Here is a 15599-nt window from a genome sequence, read left to right as displayed (position 1 = left end):
CGGTCTACTTTCTAGGAAAAGCAGATGAGCCGGGCAAATGGAAGGCGTCTCCGCTGAGCGTCACGGCTACAGGAGTAGAGGCGGGCGGTCAGATTTCCAATGCTGACTTGGGTTCAACAAAAGCTCTGCCGTACCGTGACCAGGCCGGCCAAAACCTTAAGCTGGTGGAAGACTCTCCCGCGGACATTTGCGGGGGCGGAAATACGGCAGGCACAGCGGCGGGAGGCAGAGGGCTGACGCAAAGGGGTGCTGCCTTTGCGGGCGACATGGACTCGTACAGAACTGAGCCGCTGTCCGCACAGGCCGATACGCGCCCACAGCAGTGTCCGCCAGGGCTCACTTGCGTTGACAATTCGCCAAAGGGCTCTGACAACGACTCGAACGTTGCGCTCGACGGGCTGTTGGGGCCTTCCAAGTTTGGGTGCAGCTCCGAAGCGCCGAACGGGGAGAACCCGCTGCTTGCGGGCACAGCGAATCAGCAGGGGTCACAGGGAAGAAGAGGGGCCGGCGAAAATGTGGCGGAGAACAATTTGGCTTGCACTGGAGGGAACATGGTCAACCGCGGACAGGAAAAGGGAACCGGCTTAAAGCTTCGGATACTGGTCATGTACGTGGCTCTGGCATTGTGGACCTCCCGCACGGGTTGCAAAGGCGGACCACCTGACGCCTCGGCGACGAACGCCAAAAACCGCGGTTGGTGCAACAACCGAAGTGTGGACTCTCACCCCGAAGCTGCGCCTGATTAAGTCGAGTGTTATAGGTGAAAAAGAGAATGGACTGCGGTGGACAGATTGAACGCTCCTATACGGCTTTCATTTCGCTGCTGTTTTTTTTTTCTTTCGTCCTATGCTTAAGTGTGAGAGTAACTTTTCACCTTGTGTTGTTTTGCAATTGCGTTGTCATGTGGCTGCTGTGTTCTCTTGTTCCTCCCTTTGTTCTTGCGGGTGAGCCTAACTGTTGCCTTTGTTGTTGTATACAGTATCCCACACGCGGGTATTTTGCAGGGCGTATGATGTTCCCCTGGAGTGTTATGCATCCTTCGTGTTTTATTTCTTTTTGCGTAGCAATTTTGTTTTCTCTTGTTCCTCCCTTTGTTCTCGCGAGTGAGCCTAACTGTTGCCTTTGTTGTTGTATACAGTATCCCACACGCGGGTATTTTGCAGGGTGTATGATGTTCCCCTGGAGTGTTATGCATCCTTCGTGTTTTATTTCTTTTTGCGTAGCAATTTTGTTTTCTCTTGTTCTTTCCCTTGTTGTCGCGAGTCAGTCTTAATTTTGTCTTTGTCGTTGTATCCCGTACGCGGGTATTTTTCTGGTTTGCATGATGTGCCCCGGGCGTGGTATGCAGCATTTGTTTTTCTCTTCGTGTAGCCTTTCACTTTGTGCTTTGCTGGCATGCGGAAATCGCGCTTGCATGCATGGAGCCCTCAAAGGATATTCTTCGCGTTTTGTTTGTCGTTTGTTTGGGTTATCCGCGCTGTAATCACTTTGTTTTGGAGCCTGTAGTAGTCCAAGCAGTCCTGACACAGGCTTTTGATAGGGGAGCTGTAATGATTGCAGCGCCGATGAACCCCGTCTTGACGATGACCCCCCTCCCTTCTCGTGGCCTTGTTGGGTCTCCCCATTCTGTAGCGGAATGTTGGGGCGGCCTCCGCCGGCGACAGCCAGTCGCAACCCTTTGTATGGGCCTCGCCGGCGGCTTTCACGCGGCGTCGGGGGAGGCTTTTCTATCATCCTGACCTTCGGGGACGGCCAGGGGGGGAGCGGAGGTCAAAATCCTTATTGGCATGTGCGCTGCTGTGGGGGAGGCGGCATTGCTCGCGCCCTGCTCGCACACGCTTCGACGAGTTTGTTCGGAGCTGCGGCCCAGAGTGGTCGCACCAAGACTCGCTCCCGTGGCGGTTTCTGGGCACCAGGACCCCACGCATCTTTCCAGCCAACCGTGCGGCGGTTTGGCACCTTTTTGGCCTCCGGGCCCCCACCAGGGATCGTGCCGCGATACCCCCTTGCGCGCTGCGGCGCCTTTTAATTTTAATCCAGTTTTTCCTTGTCTTATGTTATGTTTCGTCGTCTCTTGTAAATACGTGTAAATAGACTTCTTTTTCTTCGTCACCTACTGGCCTCGTCTCGTCATCGGGTCCTTCACCACCCTCCACGACGACACCACTCACCTTCTACGAACCAAACTTTACTGCATGTCTGTGCAAATATCCGCAGTCGTGTTCTCGCCAGCCACAAGCATAGAAAAGCGCTTCTAATCCAGTTCATCAAAGAGCAGGGAGCCTGCAAGAAAGAACACGCGATGAGAAAGACCTAGTACAGTGTGAAGCGGTGATGGCTGAAGGGCTGAATACTGGTCGCATATATTGCTGCGCAACATACAAAAAACTTTTTCGGGTATGCGTTATTACGCTGGAAAGAAGATAAGCATCCAGCAGTCCGGGCACTGAGCTACAATTACCTCACTTAACCAACACAGTCTTGTTCTTCTTTCGTGCGGGCAGTTTTACTGTAAACTTTAAGCATCCACATCAAGCATGTTGCTTTGTACAAAACATCTTAAGTTTAGTCAAATGCTGCTAAGCGACAGGTGTGGTGTGTAGTGGAATTTTGTTCACGCTGAAACTCGGATTCTTCTGATGGAGTGTTCCTCCGGAAGGCTAGGTGAAGTAGATAGAGCTGACGCTGGCTAGCGACCAAAACTGAAAATGAATTCCCGTAAAATTGTATCAGCGGCAAAACGAAAATACAGGGAAAGTTACAGGAAAATATTGAGAACCCTTTCAGAGAAAAAAGCCTCAATATATGGAATTTCTCAACCTAGAAATGCGTATTTTCTCCCCAGTACGGAAAATCACTGGTGCTGTTGCGCATGAGGGCTAATTATGGTTCTTTTGTTTATCATACTGCGTCGCGATTGAGGGGCATAAAAGCAAAACGTTCTAGCAGCTGGGTTGTTTTTCTCTCGTCTATCGGCAAGTGGGCCGCAATAAACGTTGTTGCATAGCTTCCGCCGCCGACTTCATGTTTCGGCTGCGAGCCCAGTTCCACCAATCTTAAACCCGCGAAATAGTTGCCTATACAAGTTACGAATCCGCATCAAACAAACGCTTTTATTTGAAGGAGCCATAAAGACAAAACACAAGTTTCGTTCAAAACAGGGCCGCTTTGTTTTGGTAACAGTCGTAAGATTTTGATCGCAAACTTTAAAGAAGTAACAGAGGTATTCAAAAACATGCAAACAGTGGCGACTCCCTGGCCACTTTCCGACCACACTTCTGTGTCGTCACAGAATGTTTTTGTGAGAATGATGGCCCTTGGCCTAAACCACCACTAATATACATGCCTGGACAATTGTCACTGGGTGTCTGGTTTCGTTTCATTACATCCCTTGAAAGCTAACATTTGTTAACACACTGATATCAAATATTTTGCTGGCTTGTATGACGTCATTCCTGCCCATAACACGTGATTGCATAGGTTAATTAAATTGTGCCAGGACTTCCTGCTATTTAGTTTAAAATATTACTTTAGTGGGCATATTGGAGCTCAGCAAATTACTGGAGCCGAGACTTTCAAAACAATGTTGTATTTCGCCTTGATGACCCCTTGAACCGAGTGAAATGACGCAAACGGAGCGGGAAGACGAAATAGCAACAAGTCAGTCAGAGCAAACGCGGAAACTTCGGAGCAGTGTAGAGCAAATGCAGCGCAAGCCGGTGCATTGGTGTCGGTACAAAATTAAAAACCCAAGCAAGCAAAGCCAATTCGCCACGCAGATTCGCAGAGAATGAGCAGGTCGTTATGTAAAGCCGGTCGGTGACACAACGTGCGAAGTAAAGGTTTTGCCAATCGCGTGCCCACTCCTTTTAGACAGAAAGTCTGCTCGCGAAATAAAGTATCTTCTAAGTGGTGCAGGTAATTCAGGGTCATGATTGTAACGCAGTGCGTCCCTTCAAGACTACGCAGAACCATGGAGAGTTGTAACCAAGGTCACCAGTGCCTTGGTATGAACTTATTTTCAAAGCTCGCGCTATTTATCTCCTCATTGCTTGGCATGTGTCCAAGGATCAACGGCAAAATTTCTGCTTATATTTTTTAAATGCAGAGCATTTCAGTAACTCACGAAGTCACCCGCGTTGGCGTCCGTAGTCCGCACCGCACCCCTCCCTACTATATAAAAAAAAATACTATCCGGCGCCCGGTTTCGATCCTTCGACCCTGCGGGCGGAACGCAATGTACATGGTGCTCTACCCACTGCGCCACAAAGCCGACACAGAATGGGACGTTACGAACGCGCCTTATATCGTTGACTCATTCAAATTACTGCTGACGAGCGCTCTCTCGTCAGCAGTTGCCACAAGTACAACAACACTAACGTAACGCAAACTACTTAACGTCGTGCGCCCCCGGAAATGCTCTGCATTTGATCGTGCCCCTCGCGAGGAGGATCTTTTGTGCTTGCTTTAATTTCGTATGCTGGAGCTGTTTTTCGTCATTTCGAACGCGTAACTTCTTTTTTAACGGCGATTCTAGGCAGTGCTAAAAACTCTGGACGCAACTGCGTGTCACTTTTTTTTGCATCATAATCATCATAGTTCCTATACGCCTACCCAGGTCCCCTGCCGGACGAAAGCCTCTCTCATTGACCTCCAACCGCTCCTGCTTACCCCCGAATTTCTTTCCTTCATCCCTCCATCGGGTTATGGCCTCGTCCTTCTATCATACCTGTCTCTTGGTGCCCACTCTGCAACTGTAACCGTCCACCGGTTGTCGGCTGGTCTCACTACATGGCCAGCCAAAGTTCATTTATTTTTCTTTATTTCAACTATGATATCTTCTACTCTATTTTGTTCTCTGATGCAGGTACCGAGTTTCCTGCACAGGATTTCTAATCCTAGCATTATTTGCTCGGTGGCCCATTTAACCAGAATCAGTTTGCTTTAAAGTTCTTTCGAAGCGCCAAGTTTCAGCTCGGTATGTCATTAATAGCAGTATGCACTGCCTGAAGAATTTTTTCATTTGAGTGACATAGGTAGCTTACTTTTCATTATTTGATAGCGCTTCGCGAGTGCTCCCAGCACATACCCATTTTGCGCCAAGTTTCTATCTCGTGGCTGGGGTTAGCACTAACCAAAGCTCCGAGGTAGATATATTCTTCTTCCTCTAGCATTCTGTTAGCTAATCTGAAAACGACGTTTATTGCAGAATTATTCCTCATTATTTTAGATTTAATCATGTTGAGGGAAAATGGGAAGCATGACCGGTTTATTCGGACACTCCGACGAAAGAGACCTATTAAGTGGTGATGATGATTAGGTAAATGCGATGATGATGCCGAGGCCATGAGAGCTAGCACTGATGATAATATATGCTGAATTGAGAAAATGTGCATAAAATTTTCAAGACGACAGGGGCGCAGTCAAAGTGTCTCGCATAATTACCCCTCCGCGGCCGGAAGCGGCCGCCTGGCCGCGACTTATCCTGCGGTCCTGCGGTTGAACGGCTTGAGGCGGGATACGTGTACGATTTCAGTACCACGGCGACCACAATTGACGACTTTTCTACTGGCGCCACATGATAAATAACGAAGTCTGTTCCGTAATTTCGTATGGACCAAGAAAACGGTGAAGAAATTTCTCGCACTGACCGGGTGCACGAACAGGGGTCCTTAACAATACTTCATCACCCGGCCGAGATTGAACTGAGCGATGTGCGACGTCGTAGGGAGTTTTGCGTTCTTGCTGTTGATTTTCTATTCGACTTCGCGTGAGCTGGCGTCCGTGGGCGATCCGTGAAACGTGCTGCTCCTGAGATGGCGCTTCAGAAGCGACACGAGCATAGAAGAAAGTTGAGTGGGAGGTAACAGAGGGAGAGCGGCCAAAGACTAGCAAGAATAGTGAGTATCCAGTCGTCTTTTGCCTTGCAGTATTGTATGCGAAAGTCCCAAAGCGCAGCATGATATCCCAGTCGCGATGCTTAGGGCTGATCTACAGGAAGAACATGTCCGTGAGGGTTCGATGGAATCTCTCAGTTAAACCACCCGTCTGGGGATGGTAGCCGGATGTTGTATTGTCCAGCGTGTTGAAAGAACGCAGAAGCTCTTCGACTACACAGGGCGGAAAAGCCCTACCACGATCGCTGAGGAGGACGCGCGACGCGCCATGGCGCAAAATATTGTTGTGCAGTATGAAGTCAGCGACTTCAGCAGCTGTTCTAGAGACAATGGGTGCTGTTTCAGCGTATCTTCTCATATGGTCGACAGCCGTACCTATCCAACGGTATCCAGATGGCGTTGGAGGTAGTGGTTCGAACAAAATGATGCCGATGGTACCGAAAGGCGCCGACGGTCAAGGAAGAGGTTGAAGTAGGCCGGCAGGAGGAGTAGTTGAGCACTTGCGGTGCTGGCGAGTGCCGCCTCACTTTGCCTAACTCTTGTGCAGCCCCTTGTGCGCCAGCACAAGGGGCTGCACAAGAGTTAGGCAACTCTATGGTCTATAAAGTCACAAAACATTTAAGAAACGACAGGGGTGCAAAGTCTAACTTTTTGCATTTTCTGCATCAACATCGACAACATATGTGGGTTTCTCTTCCTTGGGAGGTCACAGCAGGCGGTTGTATGTTTCCGTGTGCCCAGGGGTAAGTCGAGTGTAGCCAATTTTAATGATGGTACTCTTTCATCCTGGGCATGGCGTGCTATTCCTAGCCCGGTACGGCAACGATGTTTGTGACGTAGCGCTGAAGGTATAGTTTTTCAGCTTCGTAACTTAGTGTGGAATGCTACGCAAGTTCCTCTTTGACTTTTCCAACAATCTCTGACTCGTGCCTTGCGAATCATCTATTTTTTTTTAATTCAACGCCGCCGGCTGAACCGGTAGTCTTGCGTTTACTGCTGTTTGTTTACATCACCTTTGTTTACATCGCACTCCCTGATCTTTTGTAAATAAAATAATGCGCGCACGACCTCTAAAAGATACCAAATTGTGTGCGGTTTCTGACGCAAATGCAAGATACACGTAAAGTCCCCCCCCCCCCGCTCGGAGTCTGCCCACACAAAGCTCTCTCTGGACGGAGACTTCTCAATGCTAACCTACCGTCGCCATACGTATCTACAATTGCTTTTATATCACCTAGCATCAATGCGCAGACAAGATTTTTTCAATCGCCACAGCACAGTATCCTTTCTATCTCATGTTAGAAAGCACTTTGTGTCTTTCACAACACTCAAAGGTATTTCCATGGGCAGCAATGCCATGACCATACGATGTTTACGGAACCAAAAGCAACTATTAAGGCATTCTTCTTCCTGTAAATACACTGGTGCATTAGGGAGTGTTATGCCGCGCTTAGAAGGAGACAACGTGTGCTTTGGAAATTTGTTGTGTTTTTAAATGTATAATGTCTCCATCAACTGGTTTCTACAGTGAAGCTGTCTATGGTGAAGGTCCAGCCTTTCATCTCCGGCTACAGAGCGATGTAGACAAGCGTTTCTCGGCGACGTAACCCCACCTTCCGGGATCCACTGAACTCGCCGCCCCCCCCCCCCTTAGTCGTGAAACTGTGCTGGCTAAAACGATGTTTAGGGGCGGAGTGTATTGGGAGGAGGGGCAATGAAGAAGGGTGCGTGTAACTTGCGTTCGCGTCTGCAGTCAATACATATTTTGGTCGGCCACCTTTGCGGCGCACTTGACGTATCCGCGCTATACAAATACGTCATTGTCTCTAAATATACCGAAAACCGAAACCACTGGAGCGCCAGCTTCGCTCTACTTGTGTGTTCCCACTGTGGAAGACAGTCGGTATGAGGCCGGGGGAGGGTCGCGCCCCCCTCTAACCTTGCTGCGAGGGGCCTATAGACTGATCTTCACTAGCTGCCACGGGACGTGCTACCACGAGCTACTTGGTGTTCCGCACGGGGAAAACGAGGAAAGGTGAAGTTAGTACACCGATGGGGGGAAACTCTCCTGGCTTAGTAACGTCTAGTAGGCCTGGACCGATCTCCTCTGCCAGATGCAAAGGAATGCCCGGAGGCTCTTGTTCCTATGAGCGACAGAGTAGGCAAAGAGGAGAACATAAGAATAGGCCCTTATATGCCGAAGTGACCTTGCGAACGGGCCGTTGAGGCACCGTGCGCATACAAACTTCCGGTGTCCGGAGACCGTGAAAAGCAGGTGTTGCAAGTACCCGTGTATAGTGGAAAGCTTTACTGGTGATTCGTGAATACCTGGTGCGGGACCGTCGATCAAGGACGTTAGTACGCATCGGCCGCTGAGCTGGGGGTCGGGGTGGGGCCCAGCCGTCGCCACCAAATAGGGTAGTTCCTGTCTCCGACGGTTGGGACCCAGTTATCGGACCCTATAGGTGAGCAGTAGCCGTGGCAGGGACCGCACATTTGGCAATTGGCACTGTCTGATGCCCTCGCTGAGCAACCAGTCTTGGAAGAGAGTCAGACAAATGGATTGGAGCAAAATTGCTCCCCCCATTCCCACCCTTTTCCCATAACCCATCCCAATGTCCAAGTTCCCGTTCCCAGCGACCCACCCTATCCGGCTTTTTCCTGGGGGGACAAGCGGGGTCCCCCCGGGCTCGTCCCCCTGGCGGTGGGTCCCAAGAAAGCTTTTCCCGTTAATTTCTCTCCACCTTAGGGCGGACAAAATTCTCTTTGCCGGTTGGCCCTTTTTTTGTACTGTTACATTGGGTATAACCGGTTATACTACTGTGGTACCGGGGAGCTATTGAAAGCTCCATTTACTCGATGTGGAAGGCCTCTGGTGTTTTCGTCAGCGCTTTATCATTTGTGTACCTATATCATATGTACTAACGTTTCGTATGATCAACTTTGTTGAATCCACAGAAATAAATTTACGAAAACAATGTGAATTTTTTTATTATGTGATTGTTTAATGTGAGACAAGACTATTATTTATCGCGCAAAAAGTGTTGAACGAACTCCCTTTTTGGGTTTAGTCCCATTAAATAATTCCAGCATGCGGCCGAGAATTCTGTGTTTAGGATTTCATCCAGGCTGTTTTAATATTCACTGGCACTTCTAGGTTGCCTGAAGGGGAAAACCCGTTCGGCCGTCACTGCCATCCTCACCGTCACATCTGCGCTGCATAAAAGTGTGCTATCGGTATAACTAAAAGTCGTCTGTAAAAAAATCTCGCAGTTATAAATGAAAACGCCCGGATTATGTTTTGAAAGTGGAATTTCTTGGTTTTAATAAAGCATTTTTATAGTAGCAATATCGTCCTTTATTGGAATTCCTACTCTTGTTTTCCGCCGTTATTACTGTAATTGTAACGGTTAAAGCTGGGCGGTGACCATGTTTACAGGCACAAAATAACCCATAAATATAAGATGCACGTTCATGAAACTACGTTTCTGAGCGTGCATGTGTGTTCCATCAGTGTTTCGTCTTTGTAAACTTAGCACATTCCCCTGCCGAATAGCTCTGTAGCTAAGGGGGTGTTCTGCTGAGACCACGGAATCCATGGATAGCCCGGCCGAGTTACCTATCTTCATTATGAAGGCGATAACCGAAAACTCCCGTTGTCGTGGAGGTGAAAAAATTCTTGCATTCGTTGGATGGTGTAAGAGCAGCCTCTATAAGTGCGTTCATCAGACCACGACTTCAATGGCTGACGCTAGCGAGCACGCACGCTCTATCTGCAGTTGGTGGTCTTGGAAGGGGGTTCTGGACAGATCAGCCGGCCAAGAGGAGATTTTGAGGATGCGTGGGGGGGGGGGGGTAGCCCGTCTGGTTATCGAAGGCACTCGGAGACTGGGATGCACGGAGGGGGGGGGGGGCGGGGGTGTCGTGGTGTGCAGGAAAAGAAAAGGAATGGAACTGGAGATATTTTTGGGCTTGGCAGGGAGCTCACCAGCCTACAGCCCAGGGCGGGGGAAGGGAAGTACAGGAAGAGTGAAAGGATAAAGTAGAGAGAGAGACAGGGCAATATATAAAAATAGGGTAAACAATAAGAGATAGGGCTGTGAGTCCGGGCACATAGTCACTCCCGTCCATGCTACAGCCGCTGCATGAGGCTGGCTTTCTCCAGGTAATGGAGCAGATGGGCGACGAAATCCCGTTGCGTGGCGGCAGGCCCCTTCGGCAACAGAAGGTCCTCCATGCTGGCGCTGGGAAGGTCATGACGCTGGAATGTTCCGTGGAGCTCTTCTCTCGGTCCCTCCCGGCAGGGGTACAAGTATGATTCCGAAAAGTATCTGGTTCCAAACAGTGCGCACGTGTAGCGGAGTCCTTTCGCCGGTTTCGGTGCAGGCGCTCCGCCATATTGTAGCAGTGGAGCCGCATACGAAGCAGCAGGCAGCGGTCGACTCTGCTGATACATGCAGGCAGCGGCCGCGGTGCCAGACCACTCAAAACCCGAGGGTCGGGGTGCGTCGTCTAAAACTTGCGGGCCTGGGCGGTGCGGACCTCGTCGAATGCGGTGACGTCCCGTGAAACTGGGGTCCCCCCCTAGTGGGCCTCCCTGGCTAAAGCGTCGGCATCCGTGTTGCGCTGTATGCCACTGTGTGTGACCCGGCAGCCAGCGAAGCCGCAGGTCGCACCCTGGTGATGCCACAGCGTGCAGCTCAGCTGCAAGGTAACGCTCCGGGTAGCCGCTGCTGTTGGTGGGCTGGTCGGCTGCATTCAGCCGCAGCCTGGCAGACCTGAAGTCCGTGAGGATGACTGCCCCATATGTTCAATATTTTTGCGCATCTTAGCGAACCCCCGGAAGTTAAAATTAATCCGGAGCCCTCAAACAACACGCGCCACATAGCCTAAGGTGTAGCTTACGCGCGTAAAGCTCACCTCAATCAATCAATAAATCATACAATCAATCGCAGTGATGTGAAAATTAGCGCAGTGTTGTAAAATTTCGCGTCTCACAAATTTGCCAAGAAGCAAACGGTGTCCTTGTAGTCGCTGGATGCGCAACAGGACCTGTTTCACGTGTCCAATGACGTCGTGTTCTTCGCTGTCTTCATTGTGTATATTAATGTTCTGGCTCCTGGTGACCCCTTTCTATTGCATCGTCCAACGTGTGCGTTGCTCCTACACCCCCTCCCAACTGCCATCTCTCTCCCTATTTTATAGTATTCTCTGCAAAGCCACCAAGCTTTTGAGCGTTACCTGGTCCTTCTGGTATCAACACCCTTTCGGATACCTCAAAGGTCCAACTTGCAGACCTAATCATGCTAGCAAGGTTCTAAAGGAACGAATAGAGCTCCATCAACAAAAGCAGCATCTAGCCACCCCAAGGTAGTCTAAGGGCACCTCGTGCAAGGGAACTGTCGTCTCTCAGTCCAAAAGTATGTATAAAGCACTTGACCACGCTGGTGGCGCGGCCAGCTGTACCAAAGAGGTTGCTACGAACCAGTATGCAGGGCAGGTCAACCCTGGGAACTTGAACCTGGTATTGATGAATCCTAAAACTCTGCATAGCTAGGGAAGCACAGCAGTTTCATAAAGAGCTTTAAGACATTAATCGGCGTACTTTTGCATTAGGCAAGGCTAGATGAACAGAAGAAAGCTTATTGTGTTGAATATTCTGTTTATACGACGACCGATGAAAATACTGATAATTTAGTTGCATTGACTATACACGCAGAGATTGCATGGAATGCCAAGTAATACTTCAGCATTAGGAAGAGTTTCATGCGTTATCATCCAGCAAAACGATATATACGCGTAAAGTTGTTATGAGCTTATGCACACAACTCAACCAACCATTGCGACGCTGAATACAGTTTATATAACTGTTTTTATATACCAGTTTATGTAACAGCTTTTCGCCTCCACCAGAAAAGCGGCCGCCGCTGCCGGCAGTCGAACCCGCGACCTCGTGCTCAGTAGCGCAACGCCTTAGTGCCAGATAAAAATATTGTTTCGACCTCGAGGTTACACGTCTGATAACTTCGATGGGCATTTTTAAGTAAGCAACATTTTCAAGCTGAAGAGAAAATAAAAGTGTGTTTGTGATTTTATGTATGTACGCCATTCTCAGGGTTGACGGCCGTCAACGCACAAGAAAAATACAAATCGCAAAGTGGAATATCCATTTTTTGTTTAGTCCATAACTTTTCTCTAGAATTAAAGTTTATATCTTTGAACTAGCAACATTTGTAAACGTGATGTTAGTTTTTTAATAAATACGTACGTTTACAAAAACGTTTGAATGAACAAACATTTTATTCATTTAAACGGTGCACAAAAAACCGCACTAAGTTTACTGCGCCTTGATAAACGTGACTTTTTCAACGCGCTGGTTTTTCGCTGACAAGCTCCTTATATGCAATAAATAGAGCACCAAACTTATATCCATTAGTAAAAATGAAGTTAGCAATAGCACCAGTGCAATGCCTGTTTAAGCTGGTATGCGGCCTTCGCGAAACACAAGCAAGGGATCCATTAAGCGAGGGAAATTATATGTTCCCCAGCGATTATCCAGGGGTGCGCACACTGCTTGCCTCCACAGCTGGAGGTGTGTAGTGCACTAGTCTGCCATTAAATAATGCCGTAATAAAGGTATGTTAGATACGAGATGCTGCGCGCAGAAAAATATCTGAAAGCAGTTGGTCTGCTGGTTAATTCCGCCGATCATTGTGCAATAGTAAGAAATGTAGTGCATCAAGTCTTGTTACACCTGGAATATTGCGCTAACCCTCCATCGACATACATTATCAAAGTTTTAAAATGAAAACCTTTATTCTGAATGCGCTAACTGGTTTCTCTCGCCCGCATTCGTCTCAAAATGTTTTTTTCAAACAGGCGCTCAGGCCAACCGAAAGTGGTCATCATCACAGGTAAACTCCGACTCATTCCGTTTCTTGTATAAATTGTTATCTCTTTTTCTAATGTATTAAATATTGTGTACCCGAAGCAATGAATAGATATTGTAAAAATTGACCCTCTGTAAAGAAATATGTTGCAATGAATATTTAATGTGGATACATTCGTTGGACTAATCGGTAGCTTAGGCACCCGCGTTATTCTTTAGTCGCGCTCCCGATGTGACAGGTTGTGTCAGATTCAAATCACTGTTTCTAGCGTGCTGTCTAAACTGTTGAATAAAACTGAACTTTGTATTCTTGTTTTCACGTAAAATAGCATACGGCAGCGGAAGATACTCCGCTTTAACGCTACTTAACCACTGCTTTGATTGAGGGATGTGATTTGGGCGCTGTATCTGCCTTTTTTATATAATGCACCTCTAAGATGCGCATTTAGCCTTTTCGTCTAAGCCATACAAGAGCCAGCTTTAAACTTGTAAGTGCGACACGTGGAGCTCTGGATGACTCTACGGCGCAGAGGTCGCTGTTTTTGGATGGATGCATTTCTCGTGGTATGAATGGCGCCACGCGTCTCCACCACGGTTGTGGTCGGACTGGAGGCGAAAGCGAGGAGAGGCCAATTACGTCTCTTGGAGCTCATGTGTAAGTAGTCCCCTGCTATTTTGTTCCCTAATTCAGCGAATTTCTGCACAGAAAAGCTTGTACATGGGTATACGGTCGTGAGCGGCTGGACAAAAGTGCGAAGTCTCTGCTTATCGTGCCGTAAAAGATAAAGCAAGGAGGAGAGCAAAAGTATCTTCAACTCTGGACACCACGTGGTGCCCCGAGTTAAAGATATTTTTGCTCTCCTCCTTGCTTTCCACGTGGTGTCAATTTTTTGCAGCTTGAGGCCATGTCCCGCAATATTGCCCGTGGTTTTAAATTACTTGCGGACATAAACTTTGCCTTGCTAACACGTAAAACATATCACATAATAGCTCTGACGGCGTTGCATGTAAGCTCGGAAACAAAGTTCTGCTGTTCTCACAAATTCATTGTAGGTGTATTTGACCCTTTTTTGCAAAAAAACACTACTCAAATGGAAAGCAAACTTACTGCAGCTCAACGGGCCATGGAACGAATAATGATAGGAGTAATAACTAGGAAGAAGAAACGTATGTCCTATATCATGGAACAAATGTGATTAGATATCGCAGTTAATGTAAAGAAAAAACTGAAGGAAGTAACGCAAGGTAGCGAAGCTGTGTGCAACTTTTACGACCATAACGACGGGTTAAGCGCCCTAATGCAGCCGATTTGCTTCTTCTTCGCGGCCGCAGCGACCTATACTCCATCATTATTACGGTAAGTGTGAGCTTTGTTCATTTGTTTGGAAGTGATTCATTGGACATCACCTTGGAGGGGAGAAGGCCAATACGTGTCTTTCGTGTTACGAGAAATGTTGCTAACATAATGGCTACCGCTGGAGTTTTTTTGTCAATATTGGCCAATCTCCCTAAGTGGGTATGCTTCGCTTGACAAACTTGCACCGGGGACTCTGGGCTAGAGCACTGCACGGGCTGATTTTAGGGCCCGAGCCCCGCCCGAGCTCGCTATGTAATGCCCGATCCCGACCCTGGCTTGTACCACCTAGCCTGGGCCAGGCCCGGGCTCGGGCATTGATAAGTGGGCCTGGCCCCGGCCCGGCCGGGCCCGTCGTCTCAAGCCCAGGCCCGTCCCAGGCCGGGTAATTTACTTTTGAGCCTATGGAGGGCCCTCGTGAGCGTCACCAAGCCCGGTCATAGACGCTAAAAAAAATTGTTGATTATATGTGGTTGAGTGTCTTCGTAGTTCGTAATCAGACGGAGCATCTACTTGCTACAAGAACTACCTGAACTGAAACGAAGAAAATAAATGGTTGAATGTGTACGAAGTTTACCTTACACCATCTGCAGTTCACGTCATGTCGGCGTAATAATAGCTCGTATTCTTACACGAGAGTCCACATCACTGTTGATGACCAGACTGCTGGCAGCTTCAAATGGTTGTCTCAGCCACTAGTAGTATTTCTGAATTTTTTTACCCCGAATTTGAATGTACTAGTATGTACGTTCGTTGAAATATTGTACCTGCAGTGATTGTTAAGCGGCGGAGTTTCTCTAGCACGCGAGTTTCATTCCTGGCCAGGGCAGCCGGATTTCGATAAAACACACGTGTACATAAACATAGGTGCATAGCTCCAGGTTGTCTGAAATAATTCCTTCACCGCTAGGCCATTCCTTGCAATCGAATGCTTGGTATATTATACACCAAATTATAAATCTTGATGCAGTACATAAAATGTCATTGAAATTACAGTGTAATGACTATCAGACCTTGCAAAACACGTTTTTAAAACAATGCGTGCAACTAAAATTAGGACAGGCGTTAAAAAATAAACGCAGGATATTCATTTTAATGCACTTTTCGACACTTCACGTCAGAACTATTAACGGCTGGGCCTGCTGGGCCTATGAATTCAAGCCCGAGCACTGTCCGGACCCACGGCATCGGACCCGAGCCCACTCCGTGCCCACCGCGGGCCGGGCCAGGCCCGGGCTTTTGGGCCGGCCCGGGCCCGTGAAGTGCTCTACTCTGGTGTTCACCCCAAGCAAAGCACACACGAGCGCTCGGCATTTTTTTTTTTGTGTGTGGTTAACTGCGGACACCATAAACTAATTGCTGAACACCTGTTCACTACGGTAATTAGGGTCTTTGGCGAGAAGCGAATAGATAAAAGGCAAGGGAAAAAAATGGCAGCATCTCCACTCCTTGGATGATG

The sequence above is a fragment of the Haemaphysalis longicornis genome, unplaced genomic scaffold (assembly GCF_048455015.1).
Source record: "Haemaphysalis longicornis isolate Haplotype H1 unplaced genomic scaffold, Haemaphysalis longicornis Haplotype H1 scaffold_8, whole genome shotgun sequence".
Classification (NCBI taxonomy): Eukaryota; Metazoa; Arthropoda; class Arachnida; order Ixodida; family Ixodidae; genus Haemaphysalis; species Haemaphysalis longicornis.
Note: the sequence above shows the minus strand (reverse complement) of the source record.